The sequence below is a fragment of the Saimiri boliviensis genome, chromosome 3 (assembly GCF_048565385.1).
Source record: "Saimiri boliviensis isolate mSaiBol1 chromosome 3, mSaiBol1.pri, whole genome shotgun sequence".
Lineage (NCBI taxonomy): Eukaryota > Metazoa > Chordata > Mammalia > Primates > Cebidae > Saimiri > Saimiri boliviensis.
Window position 1 is genome coordinate 137,177,546 of NC_133451.1, and position 13,090 is coordinate 137,190,635.

The following is a 13,090-nucleotide window of genomic DNA, read 5'->3' on the forward strand; positions in this document are numbered from 1 at the left end:
TGGTAGATTTCATTGGCGTCACAAAGAGAGGAATCTGATCCTAGGTTCTAATCAGTTTTGTTTTATTTAAAAATATTGTATGTCTTATGCTTCTTATCTTTATTCATTATTGTTCATTCTTAACATGGAACTAAATTGATGGATCTCCGTGATAGTTAATGGCAGTTTTCAGTTTTCAGTGAATGTGGGGCATAATTTATCCTAATTTAAGGAGCAAGAATTTACCCTTTTACACAGAAAGTACTTAAGCCATTTGAATTCTGCTGTGTTTATCTTCTGATAAGGCTAGATAATGTCAAAAATTGAATACATTATGAAACAAAGCAGTATAATTGTACACATAAAATTCAAAACAATAGTTCTAAGAACATGAAAATATACAGCAGATCAGTATGTTATTTTAGTCTTGCTTCCCCTGTAAGCACTGAGGTTTTCTGTATTATCCATGTATTACAGAGTCATGAGAACCAAACCAGTTTTAGCCAGATTAGAAAATAGACTATATAGAATGATATCATGATGCTGGAAGAAATGAATTAAATAATTAAATCTCTGATTAAAACAGGAATACAGTGGTGATACTGAGATACCCTATTTGTCATTGAATCTTTTCCTAGATTTTATTTTAAAGTCTTAGGCCTACAAAAGAGGACTGTCAAAATGGATATTAAATCACAAAGAATGTGAACACCCACAAACAGACAATTCTTTTCATCTCTGCTGCAAGAAAGAAATCTATAACTGAAAGATAAGAAAATCTGGAAATGGGGCTATATGTAATATATTAAATTTTATAGCAAGAATTGTGGATCTGTTTGTGACCAAAAAAATTTCTACACCAAATATAAGAAGGGTGTGTGATGATTTCAGTTATTCAGGATGATTATGATTGATAATAAAAAAGAGCATTTTAAAATGAAAAATATTTAGAATAATAGCTTTTTCTCCCCTTGTGGTCTATCTTCACATGTAGGATGCAGCTGAAATTCTTTGTCTTAGAGATACTTCTTATTATCTTTGAATACAAGCCTGTTATATATATTTTCCTTCATTAATCTATCCTTAGATGCCTTAATCACTGCTGCTGTTTTATTTGCGTCTTTAAATGAGGGAAGTAATACATGGAAGGAACAGAAAATTGTTGTTAGATGAATGGGTGCCTGTGACTTGCCAGGCCCTAGCACAGGTACGGCAGGGCATACAAGATGCGTGAGTCCTTGTATCACAGCAGTTTGTAAAGGAGCCAGTGCTGGCTGGAGCCGTGTTGGAGCCCAAGGCTCAGGAAGAATCAGTAATAACTGGTCCTGTCTTTATTTTAAATTCTAATATTTTGCTCAACTTCAATTTTTTGCATTATTTTGATTTGTTAAAACACTTATTTCAAATACTACTACATTATATACAATTAGAAAATGGAGTTAATCAATATGTACTGAATATGGTACATTCTGCAAGATATGTTTTATAAAGGTAGGGGAATGTTCTAGACAAAAAGGGTCTACAGAGACATAATTAAATGCAATGAGTGAAACTTGATTGGATACTGATTTGAAACTACTGGATTACTGAGTTCTTTGGCATCCCCTTAAAATTTGCAACTCAAGTGAGTGCCTCACTTGCCTTCCCCTGGTCCCAGCCCTGGAAAGAACACCAGGGACAGGATGAACTCTGAGTGAAGGTGCTTATGGAATGAACACTAACATCTGGTTAGGGTGAGTAATCAGAAAAGCTCACAAGAAGCTTTACAGGATGAGTAGGATTTCTGCCTGTCAGAGATAGTTGAAAAGAGCAGGAGGTGGAAAGGACTCTCAAGCGGAAAGAGCATGGACAAAGGCATCAGCAGCATAGGTGTCAGTCAATCTGGGGTGGGATGTGCATAAGGCAGTAATGGGAGAAAAGGCAGAAAAGAGAGGTTTAGCTCACCCTTCTGTGAGCTCCCTCTTGAAATCAGTAGGCAATTAATGAGCAGCCAGTGAAATTTTTTTCTTTTGATTTTAAATGAAAATGTATTTTTAAATGTTTTCTTAAATTCTTTTCAGACACTTTATAAAATGCAGTTTAAAACTTAAAGTGTATTGTCGCTATTGTTTCAGATAGATGCCTCTTCAAATCCCTTGTAAAGCGCTGTAAGTGGAACTAGGATGTCAGAAATTTAGAAGCAAGTACATTCCGTCCCTGCCAACATTTTAGAGTATTGAATTATAATTGATATACAGTAAATTGCACATATTAAAAATGTACAACTTCGTAGTTTTGATGTATGTCTAGAACTGTGGAACCATCATTGCAATCAAATAATGCATTTAATCAAATATTACCCCCAAAATTCTCCTCAGATAACCCACCTTTCCTTCCTCTCCCCACTCTGACTCCTTCCTCAGATAACCATTGATCTGCTTTCTGTCACCATAGATTAACTTGCATTTTCCAAAATGTTATGTATATGGAATTATGCAATACGTACTGTGTATGCTACAGTCTGAAAGATGCTTCTTTTTTTCAAAAGGTGGAGGAATGTTCAGATTAAAAGACTAAAAAAAAAAAGAAAAAATGCAATGGGTGCAACTTGATTAAATGCTGGTTTGAAAATACTGTAGACACTACTAGGGAAAATTTGAATAGGATTGAATACAGTGACAATAGGGAATCATTGTTAATTTTCTTGGGTGTAAAAATTATTATTTTTATGTAGGAGTCTAGCCTAATATTGTATTTTGAAGCATTTAGGGATAAAATGTCATGGTTTCTATAATTTACGTTTAAATGGTTCAGAAAAATATTTAAATAAAGCAATATAGAAACACTTGAAGAACTGTTGAATCCCGATAGCAGGAACATGGGTTTTCTATATAGTAGGACTATTTCAACTTTTCTGTATCTTTGAACTTTTTTATAATAAAAGTTGGGAGGAACATACGACAGAAAATTAAAAATCAGGACTGTTCCAGAAAATGTAGGCTATAATAAATCACCAAGTCCTTCTCCTACCAGCGTTTAACTTCTCACTAGTATCTTCTCTATATTCAATCTCAGCACTTCACACTTGATCTAGAATAAGCATATATCTTAAACAAAAGTAACAATAAATAATGACCTTTCCCTCACGTCATATACAAAAAGTAACTTAAATTTGATCATAGGGCCTACATCCTAAAGCTAAAAAAAAAAAAAAAAAAAAAAATTAGCTGGATGTGGTGGCTGGTGCCTATAATCCCAGCTACTCGAGAGGCTGAGGCAGGAGAATCCTCTGAACTTGGGAGGCAGAGGTTTCAGTGAACTGACATTGTGCCACTGCACTCCGGCCTGGGCAACAGAGCAAGACGCCGTCTCAAAAAACAAACAAACAAAAAATGCCTGTAAAATTTCTAGAAGAAAACAGATGGGAAAATCTTGTGACTATGGTTTTGGCAAATATTTCTTAAATATAACACAAAAAGCATGGACTATAAACGAAAGCAAATCAATCAATTCAACTTCATAAAAATTAAAATACAAATTAAAACCACAGGGAGATATCATTACACAGATAGAATGGATAATAGTAAAAAGACGGATCATACTAAGCATTGATGAGAATGTGGAGTTCTCATGTACTGCTGGTGGGCATGTAAAATGATACTTTGAAAAACAGTTAAACCATTTCTTGAAAAATTACACATATACCTTCCAGATGTAAATGTCTGTGAATACCTTGCAGCCATTCAACCCTTAGGTTTTTTACTCAAGAGAAATGAAAGCAAAAGTTGAAACAAATATGCATCCACAAATGTTCCTAGTAGCTTTATTTGTAATAGCCCAAACTGGAAACAACTCAAATAGCCAGCAGCAGGTGAATAGATAAACAAATTGTGGGATATCCACACAATAGAACTCAGCAATGAAAAAAAAAAAAAAAAAAAAAAAAACCAAATTGTTGATACAGAAGGGAAAAAACCAACTCAAAATAATCATGCTAAGTGAAAAAAGTCAGACAAAAAAGATTTGTCTAATTATTTTCTTATGATGATGTTTAACTTATCCATCTATATTTTGGAAGTTAGGTCTAAAGGTTTGATTTATTTTTGGCAAGAATACTTCCTAGATCATGCTGGGTCCTTCACATTGTATCACATGAGGAGGTAAATAGGCTGTTTCACTGTGTGATGCTAAATTTGATCGTGTGGTTAAGGTGGTGATTGCCAGATCTCTCTTCTATGAAGGCATATTTTTTTTCCTAGCAATTAGCAAGCAATCTATGTGCTGTACATTAACCACAAGTGAATATCTTGTTTGGCATTAACTTTTCCCTAAGTTTTAGCATCCATTGGTAATCCTTGCCTAAACTGATTATTCCATTCTTTTTAAAGCATTGATTTTTAAAATTCTGTTATTTCTTCTCAATGCATTAGCTGTTTCCTTCTTAGTCAACTGAAACCAAAAAGTTTTTGAATGGAACAACTTTTTCATGTTTGATTCACTTAACAAACTCACATTCATTTCTTTTTCTTTTTTCTTTTTTTTTTTTTTTTGAGACGGAGTTTCGCCCTTGTTACCCAGGCTGGAGTGCAATGGCGCGATCTCGGCTCACCGCAACCTCCGCCTCCTGGGGTCAAGCAATATCTCCTGCCTCAGCCTCCTGAGTAGCTGGGATTACAGGCACGCACCACCATGCCCAGCTAATTTTTTGTATTTTTGGTAGAGACGGGGTTTCACCATGTTGACCAGGATGGTCTCGATCTCTCGACCTCGTGATCCACCGGCCTCGGCCTCCCAAAGTGCTGGGATTACAGGCTTGAGCCACCGCGCCCGGCGCCACATTCATTTCTTATGGCTCCACTCAACCTCTCTTCTCAGACCCTAACAATTCCCTTCTCCTTCCTAACTTCCTAAACCAGAGGCTGTTTTCAAACCATATTGCAAATATCACTTTTTTTCATTCACCTGTTCATTCAAAAATTTTTTTGTGTTCATATCATGTCTTAAGCACTATTCTAGGTATAAGGTTATATATACTGGTGAATAAATCAGATGAAGTTCCTGACCTATATTCTAGTGGGAGTGAGGAGACAGATAAGAAAATAAATATAAATATTGGTTAGGCACAGTGGCTCACGCCTGTAATCCCAGCACTTTGGGAGACCAATGCAGATGGATCACTTGAGGTCAGGAGTTTGAGATCAGCCTAGGAAACACGGTGAAACCTTGTCTACCAAAAAACAAAAAATTAGCCAGCCATGGTGGTGTGCTGCTGTGGTCCCAGCTACTCAGCAGGCTGAGATGGGAGGATTGCTTGAGCTTAGGAAACAGAGGTTGCAGTGAGCCAAGATCACACCACTGCATTCCAGCCTGGGCAACAGAGCCAGACTCAGTCTCAAATAAATAAGTAGAAAGGAAAAGGAAAGAAATAGAAATGTAATAGAATGTCAGGTAAGTAAAAGAAAGTAGCTGAAGAGGAAGGATGATAATGAGGAAGGGTGATGAAGCTATTTAGACAGGCGATTATTAGAACATGTACAGCTGACAGCCATCAGTGCCCTGCCCACATACCCCAGGTCCTCTGGAATGATCTAGTATGAGCCGTCATTACTGGAAGCGTCAGTGACTCTCTGCCTGTGTCCAGCGAGCTTCTCTCTATCTGTGGGGCAGGTCCATGCTGGGGGAACTGCCCTTAGCCAAGGGCAAATGGGAGTTGAGACAAACACCCGAGCTTTCCTGCCCCCTTGGGTGGGAAAACCTTGATGTATATTCCACATTTCCCAAAGGTTTTTGGTGGGATTGAGCCTCAGTTGTTCTCAGTGGGTAACTTGCCGATTAAATACTCTGCTGGCTCCTTTTCCTTTGCTGGCTCATGTCTCCAGTCCTCTACTAGTTCTTCCTTGTACATTTTACACTTCAAACATACCACTTGTACTCAAATCCTTAGTTTTAGAGGAACCTAGCCTAAGTCAGTAAGTCTTAGCAGTGGCCTAAGGCAAGAGACCCTCAGAATGGGATTCCAGCATTAGTTCACTTCCTAGTCAACAAAGACTGGGTCAACAGAGCCCCCATCACTGTTGGCAAGTGGGGCAGTGATCATCTCTGGAGTGCTATAGCATCGCTATTACTAAGAGTGTTGCCTGTGATCAACTCGGGTAGCGTGTAGGTGGGTGAGGGGAAAGTGCACTGGCTGATAGAGTAGCTCTTGAACTGAAAGATACAGGGACAATGATAATTATGAGAACTGTGGAGCTGGTTGGTTGTTGTTAACTGCTAGAGAAGCCACAAAGGAAGGAAATAGGCTCAGGTGAGATCATCAGTAACTTAGAGCATGGGTTAAAAGCCAGAAATCTTTCATGGCATCATCTAAAGGGATGAATGAGCGATAGACAGAGGGTAGAACGAGCTGAAGAATAAGACCCCAAGTTTGATCTTAAATACAACAGAGCTAAAAAGGAGGGTGAGTTCACAGCCCACAGATTTTCTTCCTTTCTTCTTCTTTTTATTTATTTATTTATTTTTTTTTGAGACAGGGTCTCACTTTGTCACCCAGGGTGGAGTGCAGTGGTGCAAACACGCCTCACTGCAGCCTCAACCTCCTGGGCTCAAGTGATCTATCTATTCTCACTTTTGGTCTCCAAGTAGCTGGGACTATAGGTGTGTGCCATCATGCTCAGCATTTTTTTTTTTTTTTTTTTTTTTTGCAGAGATGAGGTTTCACCATATTACCCAAGGTAGTCTCCATCTCCTGGCTCAAGCAATCCACCCACCTCAGCCTTCTAAAGTGTGAGCCACAGTGTCCAGCCCCAAAATTTCTAATGCTAAAGTCAGACACCTGAAAAGGAAGGAGAGGAGCCCTGATTGTTCCAATGGAGGTATTTGGGTGGATGGGCTTGAGAATCATAAAACCCCAGATTCCTCTTAAAACTCAGAGTGAGAATACTCTGGAGTCTTTCTCCTTGCTAGGAGAAATTGGACTTCTGCTGCTTGGAGACTATGCCAAGGCCTCACCTAGCAAGGGCAAATGCCTTGCAGGATGATGCTTGTCTCTAAGAGCCATCCCTACCTCTCTTCATTGCTTCTAGACCAATAATGAGAAATCTTATGAGCCAAGCAAGGAAACACTGTTAGATGAAGAAACGGATTATTCACAAAAAGCACTGTAAAACCTGGCAAATATGTACCAGCAGGAAGCAGGAGAACTTGCCTGAAAATGAATCTTAAAGGTGCCAAATCAGGGAAGGCACAATATAAGACTGAATAGGGGACAGTTACAGGAGAATTATTCAGTAACATGGGACTCACTATCCTGGTAGAATGCCTCAAACTGTACCTAATACATTGCAGAAATCGCTCTTTGAAATTTGAAAATAATCATGAAATGGAGATGCTGGAACTGCTTAGAAGAGAGATGAAGAAGAGGTCAACAAGTTCAAAGAGATTAGAAATAAAAATGCATTTTTTTTTTTTTTTTTTTTTTGAGACAGGTCTCACTCTGTCACCCAGGCTGGAGTGCGATGGCACAATCTCAGCTCACTGCAGTCTCAACTTCCCAGGCTCAAGCAATCCTCCCACCTCAGCCCTCCGAGTAGTTGGGACTATAGGCACACACCACAATGCCAGCTAATTTTTGTATTTTTTGTAGAAATGGGGTTTTGCCATGTTGCTTATGCTGGTCTTGAACTTCTGGGTTCAAGCGATCTGCCCACCTCAGCCTCCCAAAGTGCTGGGATTACAGGTGTGAGCCACCGGACCTGGCCAAGAATGCATTTACTATGCAATACCAGAGAACCCAGGTCCAATATCCAGGACCTCCCAGGCAACAGTATTCCCTGGGAGGTCCCACAGGACATTCCCTTACTAGAGTGATAAGGAATATGCTAATATATTCCAAGAACCTCAGAATTGCTTGTCCTCTAAATCAAGGTTGATGGTAAGAGATGCTTCAGAGTAAATGGGAATAACAGAATTCTAGAGGCCAGGTTGGTGGTACTAGACCATCAGAGGCCCTGGGGAGATATAATTATGATTACGTGTATCAGTCTGAGTAAGTCTTAGGAAACTAATATTGAGTAGGAAACAAGTGAATCACAGAAGAACACATGAATCATTTAGATTTTGAAAACATGCAGAATACCTTTTGGCTCTCTGAGCAGCAGGAACAAGTACCTTACGAAAGGCAGCAAAAAGGAAGAAAGTGATTGATCCATTTTCTAAGAAAGATTGGCATGGTATGAAAGTGCCTGCTGTGTTCAATATGAGAAATATTGGAAAGACACTAGTCACCAAGACCGAAGGAACCAAAATTGCATCAGATGGCCTCAAGATTTGTGTGTCTGAAGTGAGTCTTACTGATCTGTAAAATTATGAAGTTGTATTTAGAAAATTCAAACTGATTACTAAAGGTGTTCAGGGAAAAAACTACCTAACTTCCATGGCATGGATCTTAACTGTGACAAAATGTGTTCCATGGTAAAAAAAAAAAATGGCAGACATGATTGAAGCTCATGTCGATGTCAAGACTACCGGTGGCTACTTGCTTTGTCTGTTCTGTGTTGGTTTTACTGAAAAATGCAACAATCAGTTATAGAAGACCTCTTACATTCAGCACCAACAGGTCCGCCAAATCTGGAAGAAGTTGATGGAAATCATGATCCAACAGGTGCAGACAAATGACTTGAAAGAAGTGGTCAATAAACTGATTCCAGAGAGCACTGGAAAATTCCTAGATAAGGCTTGCCAATCCATTTATCCTTTCAATGATATCTTCATTAGAAAATTGAAAAGGCTGAAGAAGACCAAGTTTGAATTGGGAAAACTCATGGAGCCTCATGGCGAAGGTAGTAGTTCTGGAAAAGCTATGGGGGATGATACAGGTGTTAAGTTGAATGAGCTGATGGATACGAACCACCAGTCCAAGAATCTGTTTAACACTCAGACTTTTAATATGGCAAATAGAAAGTCTTATTTGTGAAAAAAAAAATGGAAAATGAAAATGTGTGTGTGTGTGTGTGTGTGTGTGTGTGTGTGTGTGTGTGTGTCACAGGCAGGTAAGCACAAAACTAGAATAACGGTTACTTCTGGGAAAAGGAAGAAGAGAATGGGGATAGAGAGAGGTATGCAGGGACTGTAAAGGTACTGGCAATATTCTTTTTCTCAAGCCAGCCGGTGAGTACACAGGTGTTCATTTTATTATTCTCCATACACATGAATCATGGTTTTTTTGAACATACTTAATATTTAACAAAAAAATAATAATTTAGAGAAACAGAGCCTAACCATAATTCTCTAAGGTTGTGACTCCCAGTAGAGAGTAGTAAACGGAACATGAGTTCCTTTGGCATCCAATAGATCCAAATTCAAGCCACAAGGCTGTATAACCTCAAGCATGTTACAGAGTCTCTTAGTAATAGATTTCTCACCAGTAAAACGGTTTTGGTAACAGGCACCCAGCAGGGGTGTAATAAGGATTAAATGAGACAGTTTGTGTAAGTCTTATGGTCAGTGCCTGGCACCTATCAGGTGTTTAAAAATAATAGTTGCTATTCTGTAACTTTGTTCATGTTTCCCATTGTTTCCCTTTTAGAAAGCTTTCATTTTTGTCATTTGACTTCATTCAATTTAATAATTTCCTGCAAGCAAAGCATTATGTAGGTGGGCTATACTTTAATGTGTGGGTTTCTTTTCTGTGTATTTTAAGTCAGTTTTCAAAATGTCATGATCTCATCTGATTCTCAATTTAATCCTCAGTGCCTAGCACAGGTTGGAACACGGAAGGAGACCAGTAAATCTAAGCAAATGAATGAAGTAATAGGTAGGTGTTATGGGCTGAACTGAATTCCCCTAAAATTAATATCTTGAAGTGCTAACCCTCAGAAGTTCAAAATGTAACTGTATGTAGTGATAAGGTCTGTAAAGAGGTGATTAAGTTAAAAAGAGGCCATGGGGTTGGACTAACCCAAGGTGACTGATTCCTTTATAAGAGGAAGAAACAGGAATGCACACACATATACACAAAAGGCCATTTCAAGACAGAGAGAAGATGGACATCTGCAAGCCAAGGAGACCTCAGAGAAACCAAACCTGCTAACACCTTGGTCTTGGACCTCCAGCCTCCAGAAGTGTAAGACAACACATTTCTGTTGTTTTAAACCACTTAGCCCATGGTATTTTGTCACAGTGGCCCTGGCAAGCTAATACAGTAGGGCAAGTATAATTATCGCCAATTTACAAATGTGTAAACTGAGTCTCAAAGGTTGTTGTACAGTTACATAAGCAGTAAATGTGCAGAATTGGTACTTGAATCTAAATTCTGGTTGTTTCCATTACAGTCTGCTTTTTGTCAAACTGTGCTGTATTAAGATGTATCAATCTGTAGAAATTTCATATTTTTTAATTAAATTATTTTAATCAAAGTAATACAGGGGAAAACAAGAGTTTCTTATAGTAAAGAAAACCAAGTCTCACCTGTCTTTCCCATCATATGCTATGGCTTTTTTAGAGGCAACCATTTTCCACTCTTTCAGCTGTTTTTTCCTTTAGTATTTGCATCTAACTAGCATGCTTATACATATGTGTAATAATTTTACAAATCAAGACATCACCTATTAATTTCCTACTGTTAAAGATGAGTCTTTAATGATCTTAAAACGCATGCATGCCCCACCATCCCCCTCCTTTCATTTTAATATACTTTTATCACAATATTTGATAACTTTTTCTTCATTTTGTCATAGTTTTGTCCAGGTTAATTTTCTTTTTTAACTTTTATATTAGACTCTCCTCAAACATGCGTTGATCCTTCGTTGCCCATTCATGTTTAAAGAAAGCCTGCTTTCTGCTTTACTCTGTGCCTTGAGAGGCAACTAGTGACTTGAATTTCTGACATTTTCTGGGGTTCTGCATCAACGATTAGCCTGTTAAAGCTGGACACTGGTTCAGGAGCTTAGGTTTTAGCTTCTTTTTATCCAAATCAGTCATTCTTTGTCCAAGTACTTTCTAGCTCCTAGAATTTCCTGACAACTCTTTTCTGCTGCCATCAGCTCTTCTGTTCTCTTTGTATTTTTTGTGCCACTTTTATTCCTTTACTGTTATCTTAGGGGGTTTTAGGAGGAAGTGGAAACACAGGTTTTTAGCAGAGTTTACATTTAAAATTTTGACCTTGAGTTTGTATTAGTCAATAAATATTGGTTAGTATCAACTCAATTTAAATGAATAGAAATATCATTGGATAATTATTTTTCTAGTTGCCTCTGCCAAACTTTCTTTTACACTGAAAACCTCAGTTTGTATTATTAGCAGTAAGGGTAACTTAACAATTCAAACTTAAGTGTCACTTATATAAAACTTTTCTGCTTAGAGCAAGGTAAAGAGGGTGTTCATGGCATCACTTTGGTGAAGTTCCTGCTATCCTCAGTTTGTATTATTAGCAATAAGAGTAATATAATAGTTCAAACTTAGGAGTCCCTTATATAAAACTTTTGTGCTTAGAGCAATGTAAGGAGGGTGTCCATGGCATTGCTTTGGTGAAGTTCCTGCTAAACACAAACACAAACTGAAATTGAGGGATATCCCACCAGGGAAGGATCTGGGTGGTGTGAGTTCCATAGCAGGACAAGGAGGGCTTATGAGTGGAGGACAGACTGCTGTGTGGTGGCAGAGCCCGAGCCGGGAGAGGAGAGATCCATGCAGTAGGGTGACCTGATCCAGGGTGCCAGATTCCAAGCAAGGTGAAGAGGGCATCCACACCGTGGGGTGGCCTGGGTGAGCTATCAGAGTGCAAGTCGATTGAAGGGGGTGTCTACATGTAGGGATGGCCTGGCACAAGGATCAAGGCACAGATTGAGGACAGCAACACTGGGGAGGGAGCAGTGGCAGTAATGCAAGCTTGGTTCATCTACCAGGGGATGGATCAAATAAATAAATATATTAAGGCTCATGGGAGTCAGCTTTCTCATCCTGAAAGGAGTCCTAAATATGGAAAGGGAGAAGTTGGAATAATCCCTGAGGTATTGAATTAGAGTTAGAATATCAGTGTGAACTCATGGATTGCAGTGTTTCTGTATCCACATGACATCAATGTCAATGTTGATATTTATAGAGGTAAATGTCTATGTGAGTGTGTGTGTGTGTTCCCTAGTACTGTCCACTGAGAAAGCCTGGGCACTGTGAAACAAAACTAGAACCAGCAGATGTTGCTCTGATTGTGGTTTTTGGTTTTTTCTTTTTTTTTTGAGATAAGAGTCTCACTCCCATCACCCAGGCTGGAGTGCAGTGGCACAATCATGGCTCACTGCAGCCTCCATCTCCCAGGCTTAGGTTATCTCCCAACCTCAGCCTTTGAGTAGCTGGGATTACAGGCACATGCCACTATGCCTGGACGATTGTTGTATTTTTTTTTTTTGTAGAGACAGGGTTTTGCCATATTGTTCAGGCTGGTCTCGAACTCCTGGGCTCAAGCAATTCATCTGCCGTGGCCTCCCAAAGTGTTGGGATTACAGGCGTGAGCCATTGTGCCTGGCCAGATTGTGGCTTCTAAATACCATCCACCACTTAAAGAAATCAGGGCTCCTTGATAGGGTGCCAGATTTGGCAAATGAAAATAAAGCAAATATTTAGCAAAGAAGATATTATTGCATGTGACATACATGCAATATATATTTACCTGAAATTCAAATTTAACTGGCTACCCTGTATTTTATGCAGCAACTTTACCCCTTGAAGATATGATTGATTCCAATACTGGGTCAGGGAAGGTACAAGAAGAGTCAGAACATTTTTTTTTTTTTTTTTTGGGTACAAGAAAAAAGGTAAATAATCAGGGAATGATGGGATGAAATGACACAGACATCATTTTAAAGGGACTCCCATTAGCCAAATATGGGAGGAATTTAAGCATCAAAATAAATAAATAATAATGGTAACAGGTTATAATCAATTGAACAAAATAGGAAACCTGAGGCTAATAGAAATAAAACAATAAAATCGAAGTTTGATGAGGAATTGAATATTTATCTAGATCTAAATATCTCCACACAAAATACTTATTAATTCCATATGGACAAAATAGTAACTTCATTGTACAGAAGCCTGGTAGACACCATTTTAATCAAGTGATTAAAGTGAACATCATGAC